We start from the raw sequence: 10328 nt of genomic DNA, 5'->3' as shown, positions 1-10328 counted from the left end.
GGAAGTAACCCGAGTGTCCATGAAGGCACTGATAAAGACAAAGCGGGATAGATACATACAGATAGAGACAGAGATAGAGGCAGAGACAGAGACAGAGATACATCTCCACATACCTGCGATGGAATATTATTCAGCTTTAGAAGAAGGAAATCCTGTCATATGCTCTTACATGAATGCACCGCAAGGACATTAGATTAAGTGATATAACCCAGGCACTTTATATGATTCCACTCATATAAAGTCCCTGGAGTCATCAAAAATCACAGGGCCAGAGGTGGAACAGTGGTTGTCAAGGGCTGGGAGAGGGGACCGAGGAGCTGTTTAATGGGTATGAAGTGTCAGTTTTGCAAAATGAAAGTTGTGGAGATTGGTTATGCAACAATGTGAATACACTTAACGGTACACTTAAAAATGGTTAAGATAGCAAATTTTATGGGTATTTTACCATGATTAAAAAGAATTATGCGTGGTCGCCTCCTCATAACATTTGTCTCTGGCTGTCCAGAGGTCCTCCGCTGGGCTGTATGTCACCCCAGGGGTGCTAAGTCCTTGACTGTGTCTTCCTGACCACGTCCACCATGGCCCCCGGGCAGGGTCTGGCCAACAGATGCCTCCGCACAGTTTTACTGAATGACGGACAGAGGTAGAGAGAGGAAAGAAGGAATGAATAGAAAATCCACAAAAGATAAATTACAAATGGACAGTAACCAAATGAGAAAATTTTCAGCTTCACTAGTAATCAAAGAAAAGCCCATTAAAGCAACAATGAGTTTCCATTTCTCACTATGAAATGAGCAAAGATATTTATTATTATAATTTAAATACCTAATGCTAGCAAGGATTTGTCAAGATGGACATTTTCAGACAGAACTGGCACATTTCTGGAAGGAAATGGAGTAGTACCTATGAACAGCCCTATAAAAACTCCTTCTTTTGATCCAATAATCCCCCATCTGAGTAAGAATATATGCTAAGGAACCAACAAGAGCCCTAGGCAATGGGTTAGGGGCAAAGATACTTTTCACAGAGTTATTAATAATAGCTGAAAGACCAAATCTAAATATCTGGCCAATGGAGAAGGCTCAGGTACAAGATGGAAAATCATATAGCTACTAAAAAATCACATTTTAGAGAAATATTTAACTATGTAAGAAATTTTTACAATGATATACGCACATAGGTTACGTATATAGTAAGACAGGTTTTGTGAAAAACCAACGAACCTCAGGTACAGAGAGGAAATACATCAAAATGTAATCTGTGGTTTCTGGATGAAGTCATTAGCCTGTGGCTTTGTCTTCTAGATAGCCTAGAACAAGCATTCGGTATTTTTGTGAGTCAAAACAAAATGTGCCTTGAAAGAAGTAAAAATGTTGCCACTATCTGAGCATGTCACAAGCGCTTGGGGAAGGCAAAAATAACAAGACATGGTCCCTGTTTTTAAGGAGCAGTCGCCGGGTGGCTCAGACAACCGCCATGATGCTTGGGGAGCGCTGGCATGGGGGGTGACAAGGTGAGACCATCTCTGGAGAGGGGGCTTGCACGGCCAGGAAGGATCCGAGCCCTTGTCTCTGCCTCCCCTGGGCTTGTTGGTAGTGCTTCCTGCTTACTTGGGCCTTTCCTGGCATCACTTGACTCGGACACTCTGCTCCTGTGATCAGCTGACGGTGCCTCATGGTTTGTTCTCTCCGTGATCTATGTAGGCTCAACTCAGCCAACATGGGACAGTCTCCAAGGTTTATCTCCTTAATACCTTCACTGCAGCAGGCTTTCAGGTCTGAGCTTATGTAAATCATCACTTGGCTTGCATCCGCTCTGGCAGGGATGTCTTTCTTGCCTGGAGATCAAGGTCTGGGAAGTGCAGGACCCACAAGGCCCAAAGGGCCATTTCTGCAGAAGCCAGGAGTCCTAGACTGTAGAGCTGGGAGGCCGATTCCTCGACTGGGAAGTGGGGAAATGGGAACCATGGAGGGACAGTGACTCGTCCAAGACAGGGCACCAGCCTAGGGCAGAGCTGAGAGTGTGTCCTAGCTTTCCAGATACCCAGGTAGTGCACCTGTCCCCGGCGGCCTGCTGCTGGAGGGGACACAGGACCCTTGTTTCCTGCAGGAACACCGGACTCACCACAGTGGAGCAGTCTGAGGGGGGAGGCGGGGCGCGGGGGCTGCTGTGCATGGCCACTTTCAGTGCTGATATAAGAATTGTGAAAATTTTCTTTGTGTGCACATCAGGAGACCATCTGGCTATCTTTTGAAAGTTATAATTGAAAAAAATTACAACCTAAGTACAAACTTCTTCTATTTTGGTTTTATACAGTCCCTCCCCAGCCCCCCCACAATACGAAAGAACTGCATGTTCTGGGAAGTTTTAGCCAATGAAATAAACAAATCAAAGATGTGAGTTATGACTGGTAGAAACAAGACAGACTAAATTATTTTTAGATAGTAAGTTTGCCTGCTTATAAAGCCCAAGGGATTACCAAGTGATCTACCGCAAGGAAGAAGAGAATGGGGTGGTCAGATGGGCCCAGGCTGGCCCTCAAGGGCTGGGGAAAAAAAAAAAAAGGCTGAACAGGATCCAACTGTATAGCTATACATTTATGTACATATGCGTGTGTATATGCATATAATCACTTGTGCATATAAGCTGAGCTAAATAAATAGAAGTAAGGGCCCACAGACACAGGGTTCCTCAGGTGCTCTAAACAAAGCCATAGGGTAACACACAGGTGGGTGCAGCCACCTGGCATTTTGACAGGTGCTGGGAATAAAAGGATGGAAAAGTGACTCCTGCCTTCATGGGGCTTGCATGTTCCAGCAGGACACAGACATCAGCTAAAGACTCACACACCTGTGAAACATTACCATTGTGAAAAGTGCTCAGAGGGAAGGAAGTGTATAGCAGGGGGATCGTACCTGGCGGGAGAAGTCAGTTGCCACCTGAGGGCTGAGTGTAATGAGCAAGGGAATTAAATAGTAAAATGCAAAAAACAAAATCTAAAAGAACAACAACAAAAATCCATACAGCAATCATTTGGGGATAGGACTTATTTATTTCTTTTAGTATAATGCTAAAGGAAAACATGGCTAGATCCTACCACGTCAACATTTAAAGCTTCTGCACACCAAAAAAAACTTCGTAAGCAAATGTAAAAGGTAAAATGTAAATTGCCAAAAAATGCGATGTACATGTAAGAGTCGACATTATTCATATATAAAGAGCTTTATCAATCAGTAAGAAAAGTGCACCTACACATAAATGGGCTCAGACATGTTAAAATAAGTACAAAGGCCCATAAACATATAAAAAATGTGCATCTTCCGTTGTCATCAAAGGCACATGAATTATGATGATAGCATGTTAGTATTCTGCTTATGATATTGGCAGGGATTTCAATGCTGAGATATTAAAATGTAAAGGAAGGCAACAGGAAACAGGTAGGAATAGAAATTGGTACTATTTCTCCAGAGGGCAATTTGGCAATATTTATCAAATGCTTTAAAAATGTGCCTCCTTGGTAATTTCGTTCAGAGAATTTATCTTAAATCAACACGCGTGCGTGTAAAGATTGCGTGAAGGATATTCCCCCCACCGTTATTTACAACAGAGTAAAACCCAACAAGAAAACTTGAACAGAATGAAGGACGGTGGAGTACGAGATGCCGATCAAATCACTGTCGAAGAATCTCATGACGGGGTCAGATTGAAACGTACGGTTAAGCGGGGAGGCGGGGGGAGCAGGTTACCCAAAAGAAAAATGTGAACGGGAGACCAGAGACGTGATCCATGTGTGTGTGCAAACTTGATTTACAGCCGGAGCCTGGGGTAGCATGACAGATCCATAAGGAATGGATGATTAATTCAGTGGACGGCGCGGGGATAATTGTTACCCACACCCAAAAATAACAAAAGTTAAACTTTAAAACTTTTAGAAGAAAATACAGTGCGATATCCATATGCCCTCGGGCAGAGAATTTCTTAGGGGACAGACAATAAATGAAATTTTGGCAAATACTGCAATGTTAAAAAATGTTTAAAAGTCTATATGGGAGGGGGCGCCTGGGTGGCTCAGTGGGTTAAGCCTCTGCCTTGGGCTCAGGTCATGATCTCAGGGTCCTGGGATGGAGCCTTGCAACGGGGCTCTCTGCTCAGTGGGGAGCCTGCTACTCCCCCGCCCCCGCCTGCCTTTCTGCCTACTTGTGATATCTCTCTCTCTGTGTCAAATAAAGAAAAATTTTTAAAAAATTCTTTAAAAGTCTATACATGAGAAGACAGAGCAAAAAAAAAAAAGGGAGGATGGGTACAGACCAGGGAAAGTGACTCGAATGCACATGAAAGATGCCGAATTATTACTGCGGAACCTGGGGAGGAACGCTTCCCAGACTTCCCCCAGCATGAGACTCACCGGGACATGCTTACAAAATGCACGTTCTGCCCGAGCAGCCTGGGCGGGGCCAGAGACGCCGCACGTCTAACAAGGTCCCAGGTGAAATTTATCCTGCCGGTCCGCAGACCAAATTTGACTAGCAAGGGTATAAAGGACTCCTATAGATAAGTGAAAAAAAGAATAAACGAATCCATAGAAGTTCGGCAAAGGGTCCCAGCAGGTCATCCTCAGAAGAGAGAAATGGAATGAACGCGTGTGACCGAGGCTGGGCAGCGCCGTAAACACCAACAGGAGAGGCTTCTCTCTTGCTCATATAGACTCTGCTGGGGAGAGGAAGAGGCAAAGTTCTGGTCCTCACAGCCCCGCAGGGTTCCAGGCTGCTGGAGGCTCTGCCACCTTCACCATGGGTCTTCCGAAGTTGCCTGAGGAATGGGGCAGCTGCTGGGGGCGGGGGTGGGTGGGTGGGGAGGCGGAGGAGGTTTTTATGGACGAGACGTGGAGATGTGAGACTCTCCAGCTCCCATTGTCTCCATTGGAACCCCACCCCAGGCTGCAGCCAACTGCACAGGAGGCTGGGAAATGTAGTCTAATTGCACCCAAGAAAACGAGGAACCGTGTTTGGTGACCAGCTGGCAGTTTGCCGCACACGTAAAGAGACGCTCGGCTCCCCCGTAGCTGGAAAAATGCAATTAAAACCAGCACCGTTTTGCACCATCACACTGGCAAGAATACGCACCAGGACCATTAGCTGGTGGCACCAGGTGGTGCCATTCACAGAGATGACTCCCTCCGCCGCGTCCCGCACCCCTCATCTTGCCTAGTTCTTTCCCTCTAACATACTATATTACCTTTAGCAGACCACAGACCGACTGACTTATAATGTTTATTGTCTTTCGTCCATCTTTGGACTCTCAGCTCCAGCCGGGCAGGGATATGGGTCTCCTGCGCGAACGGCTCCACCCATAGCCTGCACAGCGGCGCCCGGCGGCATACAGTAGGAGCTCGCCAAGGATGTGCGGAATGGAGAGGCTGAGATGGAGGTGCTCCAGGGGCATTCTGGCCTTCTAGCCACCGCAGCCCAGAGCCCTGGCACCAGGGGCCTCCATGTGACCCCACCTCGGCCACTTGGTCCTTGTCCAGCCTGGGGTTCTCCCAGCCGACGCCTAGGCCTCCTACTGTGTCCAGCCCTGATCCCCCCTCCGCAGCGTCTGTGGGCGTAACCAACAGTTATTGTCGCAAGTCTCTAAGGGTTTGGGTTTAGTTTTTAGTTTTTTTTTAAAGATTTTTGTTTACTTATTTGGAGGGGGAGAGGGACAGGGTGAGGGAGAGAATCTCAAGCAGACTCCACGCTCCGCGTGCACCCTGACGCAGGGCTCGACCATACAACCGGGAGACCTGGGCGGAAGCAGAGAGCCCCACGTTCAACGGACTGTGCCACCCAGGCACCCCTTGTTTCAGTTTTGAAAGGCAGCTTATTAAAGTATAACATAGACTAAGTAAGATCTACCCTTTTCAGGTGTAGTTTGCTGACTTTGACAAATGTACAGTCACGAAACTACCATCACAGCCGAGATACAGAACACTCCCGTCACCCAACAAAGCTCCCTCCCAAGCCACCAAACTTCAGGGTGACTTGTGGCACAGAAACACTCATCAGAACCACTTTCTCCTTTCTCTCTCATGTACGCATTCAGCTCTATTTTCTCTGCACTGGGAATCTTCTTTCTTGGGAGCAGCTGCTAAACATCTGTTTTCCCATTAGACTAGAAGCTCTTCGAGGGACAGAAGATAGTTACAGTACTGCATCCGAAGGCGACAGTCACAGAGCTGGTCCTGATAATTCACTCCATCACATCTCAACGTCTATCAAATATTTATTGAGCACCTATGTGCCAGGCGTGGGCATGTTCTAGGCACTGCCCTGGGTGCTGAAAATGTGAAAGTGAACATAGGCGACAGGGTCCTCATGCTCACGGAGGTCACCGTCTAGTGGGGGAGGGCACATGTGAATACATCATCACACAAAATTACCATGGTACCTGCCTTCAGACAATCCACCTCCCCCGTCTCCAGCCCCTGGGTCCCATCCGGAATGCAGCAGTCCTATAATGGTCTCTGGCACGTGCACTGTCGTGTTTTCTTGGAACTATTTCTCAGGTGGGAGAAAACATTCTCCTACCATGGTTATTTGCTATCAAGGTTAGACATGTTCTGAGAATGACCTGGGTTATGACAATCGTGGACCCTTCCGAAATAAACGTGGGGAAACAGACAAAACCACCAGGTGGTCTGTGTCCTCTAATAATCCATGACTTTAAGGTGACAAAACAGACCTTTCAGGTAAACTGACCAGCCTCACAAACACTGTCCAGAGAATTCAACCCAGGGACACTTGCTTGAACACTGGAAATTTCAAACGCCCTCATCGTACTTCCCCATCAGTGACTTTATGATTGGGAAAAAAGCATACTGCCTTATAAATATTTCCCATTATGGAACTTTTTGGTAAGCTTCTAAAGCAATTTTAGATCTCAGCTAGGTTTGCTCTCCCTGCTGCCCAAGACAATATCTTCCAGGGCTGTGGCGCGGAAGCGGTGGAGAGAAAAGAGAAATTAAGACAATTTCCCAGCATTCTGTTAGCATTTGCATGTGAATGCGGGCTGCCCTGCTGTTTGATAAATCTGATGTGTAAGAAAACCCTGAGAATCAAAGTTCACATCCAGTCGGGCGCTTTATATGTACGTTGCGAAGGCTGCTCCAAAAATGTGATAATATCCTTCCAAGTATATGACTAATGAGAATACGTATAGCACATCGGAGACGGCGCAAATGTGTAATTATTGTGAGGATTTCACAGACACATAAATATAATGATCTTCAGCTAAGTAAATTGCTAGCTACCAATGAAATAAATAGGGTCCCTTCAGAATTTGAAATAATTTGGAATGGTAGGTGGTGGGAAATGATTCACCTTAGCGGTTATCTCTGGAACAGTAATATAGAAATATATCTGCCAACTTCGGTGCATTTACAATGTTCTTCATACCCCGTGGAGTCTGTCAGAAGAGCTCTGGGCCCCGCCGCCTTCCACCCTCTTATTCCGAGAAGCCGGGGCGCAGCAGGGCTCGGCGCGGGGCAGGAGCAGCGGATGTTGTTTACCTCGGTAGGCCGCCCAGCCATAATATTTCCCCAAGAAACACTGATGCGTTTAAAGGTCAGGTTGATACTGATTTGACGGAATAACATAAATTCCTCTTTCCAGGAGTAAAATGGTGTACATGACTTGGTTTAAAGGTTAAACTGTTTTTTGTGCACTGGATAGGTCAGAGATAGAAGACTTTAATACACAAAGTATAATTACCTGTTTGGACAGACGGGGAGATGTGGTCCAGGATTTAGATTTTCAGAGAGATGTTTGAAAACTCTGGGATCTACTGACATCTCATCATTGAATACATTTCATTACGGGGGGTTGGGGGGGAATCCTACAAGGGTGGCCAGTTAGAAGGACTGTCTCTTACTCCTAGTAGGGAGGGCGGCTGGGATTGTGAAAATGGAGTCTTAGGGCACTGAGTCTAAGAAATGTCTCTGATCCACACTTCCCTCAGGGACCATAAACTCCCAAGTACAGAAATTGTACAGGTGCTAAATAAAAGGTTGGTAGATGAATGCTTTGAATTCTTTTTTTTTTTTTAAGGCACAAAGTTGGTTTTGATAGATAAGACGAAATACGGAGAGGTTTTTTTTTTTTTTTTTTTTTTTTTTTTTTCGGGGGGTGGGGAGTAGGATGTAAGAATAAACCCATCTTGGACCCAGAGCGTTTCTTTCATTTATTCCTTCATTCGCCTGTTTGTTTCTCATTCAACAAAAAAATGCATTTAAGCACTCACCCGTCGTCCCTGCTTCTACTGGCTACTGAGATGAGCTGGAAGGACCTGGTCCCACCCCAGAACGCACAGCCTGTCTGGGAGGAAATACAGGGTGAGCCACGGAGGAGAAGGAACACTGCCGGGCCTGCGCGAGGGTCTCACCCGGGTTCCCGCCAGGGGAGCCTTGTCTGCTGCCCCACTTACCAACTGCGCTCCCCGACCCTGGTCCCCAGGCGCTTTCTATGCGCCACCAGGGACCGGCCGGTCTCGGCGCTCCCCACCCGGCCCCCAGTTCTCGCCACGCTGCGCGCTCTGCGCCCCCCTGCGCCCCAGCAGCGCCCCCTTTCCCGTCCACTCTTCCCCCAGGGTCCTGCTCTCGGGTGGTCTCCCAGGCTGGGCGGAGGGAGGGAGGGGACTGTGGTTTTCAACACTAGGATGTGGCGGGGAGCCCTGGGTACTCTGTCCTTTCAAGGGGAAGGAAGAGACAGAGGCCGCCCGGCGACCCAGAGGCCCCACCGCCCCCGCCGTGGGCCGAGATCCGAGCAGGTGGCCCTGCGCCCCCGCCTCGGAAACCCCCTTCGCAGCCGCTGGGCTCGGGCTGCGGCTCAGCGGCGGGTCCCCAGTTGGGCTGCGAACCCGGTGCCCACACCGTAGGGGCAAGGATGACCGCCCAGGCCTCTCCGTGCAATCTGCGTCTCTAGTATGTGTTTGGGGGCCGTGCTCAAGGAGAAAAACTGCGCAGCAGAGGGGCGCGCGAGGGTGGTGCGGGGCGGGGGGAGTGGGGGAAACCGGGGCGGGAGCCGGGGTTTGGGGGGGGAGCGCAGGACGGGCGGCTCTGCACAGCCGGGAGCCAAGCAGGGGAGCGGAGGGAAAAGTGGAATGGGAGGCCGAGAGATGGGGCGGGGGGGGGGGCGGAGGTTCAGAGGGTGGGGGTGGCGGGGTGGCTTGGGGCGGGGTGGGGGGGGGACAGGCGGGAGGGTGGGCCGGAGATGGGGACACGTGGGGGTGGGGAGCCCGAGGGCTTTCCTGTGGGCCACCTCGCCCCCACCAGGCTTCCGGCGTGGGGGAAGGGGGCGTCGCATCCTTGGACGTTGGAGAAATCCAGTGGAAACCGTCTCTCCAGTAGTTTCTAAGGGGGAGCGGTGGGGAGGGTGGGACTTGAAGTCTTCTTAGCGGGAGGAGTGGGGCTCCTAGAACGGAGGCACGCTAGGCCCTACCCATCGGCGGTCCTTGGAGTGGAGGTTGTCCCAAGTCCCTTTCTGGCCGGGTTTGGCCGCATTTGAGATCCGCTCGCAGCTTTCCCGCCCGGCAGGGGTCGGGCGGTGGGGCCCCCTGGCCCCGGCAACTTGGCGCCCCGCTTCCTTGCGCGGTCCCCCGCCCCCCCCCCAGCGCAGGGCCTCCGCCGCACAGCGCGCCAGCCTCTATCTTTAACTGGTATTCCTCGGAAAGGACACGCAGGTGAATTTTAAAAGAAGGAATGAAATTCGATGTAGCCTGGAAATATAAAGCCGAATTTAAAAACCGGGGTGGAGAGAGTCTGGACGAACGCAGGCTTGTGCCCCCATCTCTCGGGGGGGGGTGCCCCCTCCGTGGGCGCTGGGTCTCTCGTCCTCTTCTCCGTCCCCCGCGGAGCGCTGCCCGCGGGCGCTCAGAGCAGGTTTGAGGAGTGAACGCATGATTCAAACGCGAGTCAGAGCCCTGAGAGCCTCGCTGGGGAGCACGCAGCGGGGCGCAGGAATTCGGGGGGAGGGTCTTCCAGATGCGGGGGCTTCCCGGGGGGCTGACTCAGGCTGAGTCCGGAAGGAAGGGTCGATGGAGGGAACCGGGTGAGGAGGGGCAGGAAGTTGTAGCATTGAGGGCCGGAGGGCAGGGTAGCCGTGTGGCCCAGAGCTGGGTGGGGGGGTGAGGGAAGAGCACTGGGTTCCAGGTTGAGCTACAGGCAGTGGGAGCACTAGATGCAGTGGGGACCATCTTTTTCCAGCACCTTCTAAACCCAGCAGGCAAGCTGGCGAGCACCACCGTGCATAGGTAATAAGTCAGCCGGACACGAATGCCATGATTTACGTGGCAAG

At 50.1% G+C, this 10328-nt stretch overlaps 1 long non-coding RNA gene across 2 annotated transcripts; it reads right to left on the bottom strand.

Moving 5' to 3' along the window:
• Positions 1 to 429: 429 nt before the first annotated feature.
• On the bottom strand, positions 430 to 8566 carry LOC116573330. 2 transcript variants are annotated; one of them, XR_004278714.1, is made up of 3 exons: positions 8461 to 8566; positions 8278 to 8351; positions 430 to 626 (listed from the first exon to the last, which is right to left on the bottom strand). It is a non-coding gene; the product is annotated as an uncharacterized LOC116573330 (long non-coding RNA). The 2 variants fall into 2 exon arrangements; XR_004278713.1 differs by lacking the exon at positions 430 to 626 and adding an exon at positions 5480 to 6373.
• Positions 8567 to 10328: the final 1762 nt, after the last annotated feature.

This window comes from Mustela erminea, chromosome 14 (assembly GCF_009829155.1).
Source record: "Mustela erminea isolate mMusErm1 chromosome 14, mMusErm1.Pri, whole genome shotgun sequence".
NCBI classification, from domain to species: Eukaryota; Metazoa; Chordata; class Mammalia; order Carnivora; family Mustelidae; genus Mustela; species Mustela erminea.
The sequence above is the reverse complement of the archived record's forward strand: the minus strand, read 5'-3'. Positions and strand labels throughout refer to the sequence as shown.